Consider the following 8,457-nt stretch of genomic DNA (forward strand, 5'->3'; position numbering starts at 1 on the left):
TTCTCCTTATTATTTTACATATAGTCTAATTTGTATTTTCAAATATTTAATGTACATGTAAATCTTTAATATAAGAACGGCTCGATGTAGTGATTTTTAAAATACTTAAACTTTGATAATTGATAAAGGCCGAAAGGCACGAAACGTAAATAAAGATACACGTTTCATGTTTAGTTTAAGGTATGGCAAGAAGATTTATCTTTATTTCGGTTAGCTTAATCAAAATCAAAATATATTTATTTACACCTAAGAATTCCTTCGCTTAATTTGTGCATAATTCAAAAGAGACTATCCTACTTGAAATATTTATCATTTTTTATTTAACATTTATATGTTATATTTGCCAATCAAGCCTACGTCATTATTAGCTAATCTGTAAGTGTTTTTTTCTCCAACTGAACCGTCACAACAACAATAAATATAATAATAACAAGTATATTTTTATTTCATATGTACAAGTTTTATTTAAACAAATTTGTAGCTAAACAAGGTACATTGTATTTTTTTAACCCGTTAAACTTTTCATGTGAACCAATCTGTGCCATTCTTTCCTTGTCAATCATTTGTAGTGTTTGAAATAAAAATAATGAAAACATAGCATCAATGTAAATTTGATTTAGCGATAGCAAAAACAATTGCGTAACTTTTTAAGTAACGACTTGAATGAAATAATCCATGACACGTTTATACTCGTACATGTAAACACGTATATAAACTGTTATAATTTTACAAAAGAACATAATGCTTATTATATTATTATAATACCTGTGAAAATTAGATCTAAACATCAATCTGGCATGCGAACACACATCTTGAATATTCAAGAGTTCAAAAAGTGACAGATTTAGAGAGATTTATATCTATATCTGCTTAAATGTATTATATACAATAACAGTTAAACACGACCGCCGAAAGAAACAAAAGATAAAGAAACCTGTATATTTTTTTTAATTAAAATTAAATCACTAGAATTAATTAAAATATTAATTTTAATAGTATATTCAATCCTTAGTACAAAGTTTAAATTTTCAAATAAATTTGAAGTAATTTACCATAATTTAACAAATTTATTTATTTGAGCCGCGTCATGACAAAACCAACATATTGGGTTTGCGACCAGCATGGATCCAGACCAGCCTGCGCATCCGCGCAGTCTGATCAGGATCCATGCTGTTCGCTATCATTTTTTCTTAAAAAAGCAAACTCCAAAGCGGTTCAAATGACAAACCCACGTGATGACCGCTTAGATATCCGACATGTCTTTATAACGCCGGCCACCATAAAGTTTACAGAATTTTGTTACATGTATTCTGTAAAAGCTACAAGTTTAAAGGTAGAGTATATTAATTTATTCAAATTGAGCGAATGTACATGTAACATTCACTATTGAATTTAGAATTCAATTAGATGACATCACGGAAGAATCTTGCATATCTGTATACTAGATCAATTTTAGAAATCAACATCCCGTGTTTCTCACAACCAGTATATTGTTATATTGATAGACATCTCGCTTCCCCATCAACCTCTCTACCTATATCCGTATAATCCCTAATTTATATAATGAACTGGCCACAAGCTTTGAATTTGGAACAGTCCATTTAAGGGGTTAAGGGAGTTCAATGTAAAATAAAAGCTGCCTAAATGATAGAGCCCGGCTAGATCACACAGATGTATAGGCAAGTCAAAGGTCTGTGGCTGTAGGGACTAGCAGGGATAATAAATTTAATAAAGATCCAATTCATGATACTTTTTCTTCATCATAAAAATAATTCATATCTCGTTCACGAATGAATTATTAAAAGTCGGCGAACTTCGTCACATTCCGTAAATGATTTTTCTGACAATATTTCTTGTTTAACATACAGCTGTACTGCACGATATGTTTTTATTCCTTCTGCAAAATGTAAAATATCATGCGGCACGCATTACTTACATACACAATATTCCATATACATGATTGTATACCAAATAATATCATTTTAAAGTGAAACCTTGTAGCAATGTAACTATATATATTATCAATACACGTATTAGGAAGTTAAAGACGGGCCAGTCTTCTATATTGTTAGAAGAGGTTGTTCATTAATTACTACAATTAGAAGTATTAGTTAAGTTAATGAATTAACTTTAATTTCAAAACAATATACATTTGTACATGTATTATGTATTAAGTGTACCGACTTTTGAGTTTTCAATTGCCATAATAAATGGAAATTTATAGCACATGAACTTCATGAATAGACTATTTAATTTAACAAAAACAAAATCATAAACCATTCTCTAGACATTTTAATGATGTCTTCAAGAAGACTGTAATACATATAGACAAAGTTTCCATCTATCAGACATCGGAAAATTAAGTTATTTACGAAGGTGGTTTTCAAAATATTTAGTTGTGCTTGGCCTCATTAATAACTTTATTAAACAGAACAGAACACACGCACGCATGCACGCACACACGCACGCATGAACACACACACAAATGTATACAGTAAATTACGATTAAAAGAAAAACCTTAAAAAAAGAAGCATAGCCATATATATGTAAGCACAATTTAATCGAGAAACATCGGGCATTTCCGTCAAATTTTATCTTAAAACAACAACAACAACGTCAGTATTTTCCTAATTGTCCGACAGGTTGGACACATCTACAAGTTTGATGTATTTAGTTGTAATGACAAACAAAGAAATCACTTGTCTATCAAGCAACCTTTAATGAAGTCATTTATTGTGAACTCTCACTTTTGGGGTCTCCATTCATCTTGACGTTTACATAACATAATAAACTATTCATTTATTTTTACAATGAATACCATAAAAAGGATAAAACAAGAGAAACCGCTGAGCGAGACCACGCTCGACTTATTCTTAACACATCAGAGGGAGAATTCAACACTGTAGTAAAGGGCTTTCAAAAACATATTACTGTGAACAGAAATTTTCATATTTGACTATAACAATTAAGGTCGTCTTTTTAACGTATCAATGTTCTCTATCAACTTTTATTAACTCAACCTTAACGGTGCAGATCATTGAAAGTCGATGTCATATTTGAATTATTTTTACATGTTGGTTTGGCCACAAGTGTTGTTTGTATAAGTATGAACCAAACCCGTTAACAAATATATAAATTATATCAATTTTAGAAAACGTAATATTTTGACGTTGACGGTCAAGGTTATTTAAAGGTCAATGTCATATCTAAGTTATTTCTCATTATGTTGGTTAAGTAACAAGTGTTGTTTTGTCCAAGTTTGAAAGAAACCCTTTAATAAATAACAAATTTACAACCACTTTTAGCAAAAATAAATAATTTGAATTGAATGCTTTTATAAATCACAAATGTATAGCCAATTACAGCAACAATTGTGAAATAACAGTTATTTGATATTGAAGGTCAATGTCATATCAAATTCAAGGTCAAGTTAGGATTTTTTCTGAAGGTTGATGTGAGCAAGAATGACGACAACCTGTTTATTAGTTAAAAAAATATTAAAGCCATTTATATCATATTGCAAAATTCAATAAATCGACCTTCAACAGGGTCAAGGCAAGTTTGATTTTCTTGAAGGTCTTGTCCTCATCATTGTTGTGCCCATATGTGAAGACAATCCATTTATAAATAACAAAGTTATAGCCAATTGTACCACAAAAAAGTAGCAAAATTAAAAATATTGATCTAAAATGTCAAGGCCATTTAACGTGTGAAGGTCAAGTTTAGTCTAAATCAAAGTCTTGTTCCAGTCCAATTATGAACGCAATGCATTGAGAGAGAAAAAAATATCAGCAACGTTCAAGTTTTCAGTGGGAAAAAGAATAGGCCTTTCTCTTCTCTTTTTCCTCGGAAAGTCGAGCTCAAAAGCAAATGATTTCTGCATAAAATGAAATTAGAAACATAACAAACAATGTAAAAACTGCGGCGAAGGTATTTTTTCAAATACCTTCACAAGTAACTGATACGAAACCTTTATACATAGACTGTTCAAAATGCTCACGAAAGTTTCCTTCAAAGTCACATGACTGTCGCATATAACAAATGATGCATCATTTGATACCAAATTCAAAGTGATCACAAATGATATCTTGATCAAGTTAACATGGTCTTGCGACAATGTACATTTTAAAGTGACTGTTTCGGATGTTACACATAATATACTTTTTGTTTACATGTTTTGAAACTGCATGTATGCTACAGATTATGTGCTTATATACATTTAATGACAATAAGAAATGATTAATTTAAGAAATACTATCAGTCTATGTTATAAATGTTTGAAAGGTACAGTCAGCATAATATTAAGATAATATTTTGATATTTATAAAGCATTTGTACAGGATTTTACTGTAGCATTCCATCATAAATACTAGTATATGAGATAAATCTACGTCTATTCCTATTTTGTCTTAATGTCAACAAACCTATATCATTGATATTGAAAGTCCATTAGATATTTGAGATAGTCGCTTTAATAGTTTAGAAATGGATCGAGCGAGGCAACGTAGGCGGGATAATAAAGTTGTAGGGCCACTCGAGGATAACTTTCAGGTAAATTGATGAATATCACAAAGAAATGTGATATCATTAGATTCATGTATATATTACAATATCATATATCATATCTAATACAGAATTTTATCACTGTTCGTAAGGCAATAACCTTATTAAATAGCTATGATAAAGTATAATAACCGACCGTAAAGATACGACATGACCAGTTTTTTCTGACAAATTTCTGTCAAATCCTTTCAGATAGTTTTTTTCTACTTTATATAATAAAGGCATTGTAGGATAACACGGTGTTCAATAACTGTAGGAACTATACTGTTCAATAACTGTAAGAACACAGTGTAGATTACGTGGGTGGCTGAGAGAGAACACGTTAATACGGGTGTTCACTTCAACTGTTCACCAAATTACAAAGACACTACGACACAGTCGTAATGGGCAGCTTCACTAAGTTTGGGCAACAAAAAGATGCAATTCACGCGCTATATTTTCCACTTTTATTCCAGAAACAACACATAGTCTAAGGAGTATATAGTGTATCTAACGTATATAGCGTATATAGCGTAGATAGCGTATATAGCGTAGATAGCGTATATAGCGCGTGAATTGCATCTTTTTGTTGCCCAAACTTAGTGAAGCTGCCCATTACGACTGTGTCGTAGTGTCTTTGTAATTTGGTGAACAGTTGAAGTGAACACCCGTATTAACGTGTTCTCTCTCAGCCACCCACGTAATCTACACTGTGTTCTTACAGTTATTGAACAGTATAGTTCCTACAGTTATTGAACACCGTGTTATCCTACAGTTATTGAACACTGTGTTATCCTACAGTTATTGAACATAATCTATTAACGAAAAGGTGAAAGTTAATTGGATTAAACCGTATTTATTTGGATTATATTCGTAAACATATATTCCGTATCATCTAAAGATGGCAAGTAATGTAACCAGCAACGAAGCTGAAGTGAATATGAAGAAGATTCAAGAGGGCACGAGCTGCCCTAATTCCATTGTAACATGTAGCTCGACAGCCTCACGCAAGCGGAGGGCAGAACTGCGCCTCCGTCAGCTGAAAGAAAAACAAGAAACAGAGCGCAGAAGCGAGGAGGCTCGCCGGGAGCTCGAACTGCAGTCGGCCCGGCACGAGCTAGAACTTGCTGAGATTGAAGAAGAAGATTCCGATGACAGAGGAGTGCTATCCTTACCCGACGAGCCAGCAACCGATGTTCGAGTTGAAAATTACGTGAAGGACTTACCTGACAATACAATTAGTGAAAATCTTTGTGATAATATACCATCAAGACAAATTTATTCTCAAAACGTTTATGGTTTACCTAAACCGGAGTTAATTAAATTCAGTGGGAATCCTGCTGATTATTGTAAATTCATCAGCAATTTCGAAACCAATATCGAGGCAAGGGTAAGTGACAATAGATTAAAATTAAATTATTTAATTCAATTGTGTCAGGGTGAAGCAAAATATTGTATCGAAGATTGTGTAATTTTGTCTCCGGACGAAGGCTATTTAAGGGCTAAAGAAATCCTTAAATCTAGGTACGGTAAACCACATTTAGTGGCCCGGTCCCATGTGGATAATTTAGTAAATGGCAGTGCCATAAAAAGTAATGACGTAAAGGGTTTAATGAACCTGTCACTCCATATGGAGAAATGTCATATGACCTTGACACAGCTAGGTTTTATGTCCGATGTAAATAATACGGAAAACCTACGCAAAATAGTTAGGAGACTTCCACTTTACATTCGGTCCCAGTGGGTCGAACGTGCAAGTAGCCTGATAGAGCAGGGGCTCGAACCAAGTTTTAACCATCTTCTAACCTTTGTGAGGGAACGGTCAATTGTAGCCAATACAATGTATGGTCATGACCTTTCGAATGAGTCAAAACAAACAGTGAATTCGCAAAGAAATTCCCACATAAACCCTTCTCAGCGTAATAAAGTAGTTACACTGTCCACTGGCTCTGATAAGAGAAATTCAGGTAAATCTCCCTTAGAGAAATCCGCTAGGGGACGATTATCATGTATTTATTGTAAAAAGGCCCATAAATTAAGGGCATGCGCAGAGTTTCGCTCCATTGATATTGATTCAAAGCTGAGAGTTATCAGAGAGCATGAAATGTGTGAAAACTGTTTGTATTTCAAACATGTTGCCGAAAATTGTAGGCAAAATAGTTTTTGTGAGGTTTCAGGTTGTACCGGGAAACATAATACAATGTTTCACCGAGATTCTAGTAAAATCAACAAATTTACAAATGTTGAGGATAAATATGTTGCGGCTTCCGAATCGAGGTGTAAACAAAACAAGGTAAGTTTACGCATAGTTCCTGTCGTCGTCGGAACGAAAACTATGCAAGTAGAAACGTATGCTCTCCTTGATGAAGGGAGCGATGTAACGCTTTGTAGCGATAGCCTTGTAAAAAGGCTTGGGGTTGAAAGTAAACCTTGTAAGTTCACGTTAACTACAGTGAACAAGTCTGGTCAAAATATAAATGGCAAAGAAGTTAAACTACAGGTAAGTGCATTAAATGGGGGTCAGGTCATTGACCTTCAAAAGGTATGGTCTGTAAAAACCCTGCCTATATCCTTGCAGTCGTTGCCAGACCAGTCTGTGACAGGTAAGTGGAAACACCTTAATGGTATCAATTTACCGAAAATTGATGTAAACAAAGTTGAGTTGCTTGTGGGAAGCGACACCCCAGACGCATTCTGGTAGAAGAGCAGCGAAGGGGGAATAAAGGTGAGCCCTATGCAATTAGGTCAATATTAGGCTGGAGTATTATAGGACCCACATGTAATGGATCGTCAAATGATCAAGGTAGTATCAATTTTCAGTTCGCTTCTAGTACACAGTTGCAAATCGATAAGTTATGGGCAACCGACTTCCCAGATGTCAAGAGCTGTGGCACAGGGATGTCACAGGAAGACCGTCGTGCACTTTCAGTAATGAAAGGTACAGTAGTAAAGGAAAACGGTCATTACAAATTTGGACTCCCGTGGAGAAACCCAGACGTAAGTCTTCCAAATAACGTGAAGATGGCTACGGTAAGACTATCTCATTTGAAGCGAAAACTTCAAAGAGATAATAAGTTATTTGATATGTATAAAGAAACGGTGAATGGGTATATTGATAAGGGTTATGCTTCCTTATTAGATACCAGAACGGGATTCGAACCCGGACGTATTTGGTATCTACCTCATCATCCAGTTGTGAACCCAAAGAAGCCGGGTAAGGTAAGAGTTGTCTTTGACTGTGCTGCTAAGTATCGAGGCACATCATTGAATGACAATCTGTTACAAGGTCCCGACCTAACTAACAGTATTACTGGCGTACTTATGCGATTCCGGCAGGCCCCAGTAGCATTGGTTGCGGACATAGAAGCCATGTTCCACCAGGTAAGAGTATGTGAGCATGATAGGGATTCTTTAAGATTCCTTTGGTGGCCTCAAGGTAACTTGAACGAGGAACCAAAGGAGTATCGTATGAACGTCAACTTGTTTGGTGCAACTTCGTCACCAAGTTGTGCGGCTTTCTGTTTAAAGCGCACGGCAAATGAAAATACTGATAAATTCAGTCAAGAAGCGGTAAGTACGGTTGAACGTAATTTCTACGTTGATGACCTTCTTAAGTCAGTATTAGACTCAAGTTCGGGAATTAGACTTGCCGCAGAAATGAAAGAACTTCTTTCTTTAGGGGCTTCAGACTGACAAAGTGGCTCTCTAATTGTGAACATGTCATGAATTCGATCCCGGAAGCGGATCGAGCTCAGTCAAAGGAAAAATAGACCTTGACAACGAATCGTCATGTGAGCGAACACTTGGGTTACAGTGGCATGTTAAGTATGATCATTTGTGTTTTGATGTAAATCTCCGTGACAAAGGTACAACAAGACGTAATATCTTGTCGGTTGCCAGTTCATTGTATGATC

The sequence above is a fragment of the Ruditapes philippinarum genome, unplaced genomic scaffold, assembly GCF_026571515.1.
Source record: "Ruditapes philippinarum isolate M1 unplaced genomic scaffold, ASM2657151v2 ctg4032_1_1_1_1, whole genome shotgun sequence".
NCBI lineage: Eukaryota > Metazoa > Mollusca > Bivalvia > Venerida > Veneridae > Ruditapes > Ruditapes philippinarum.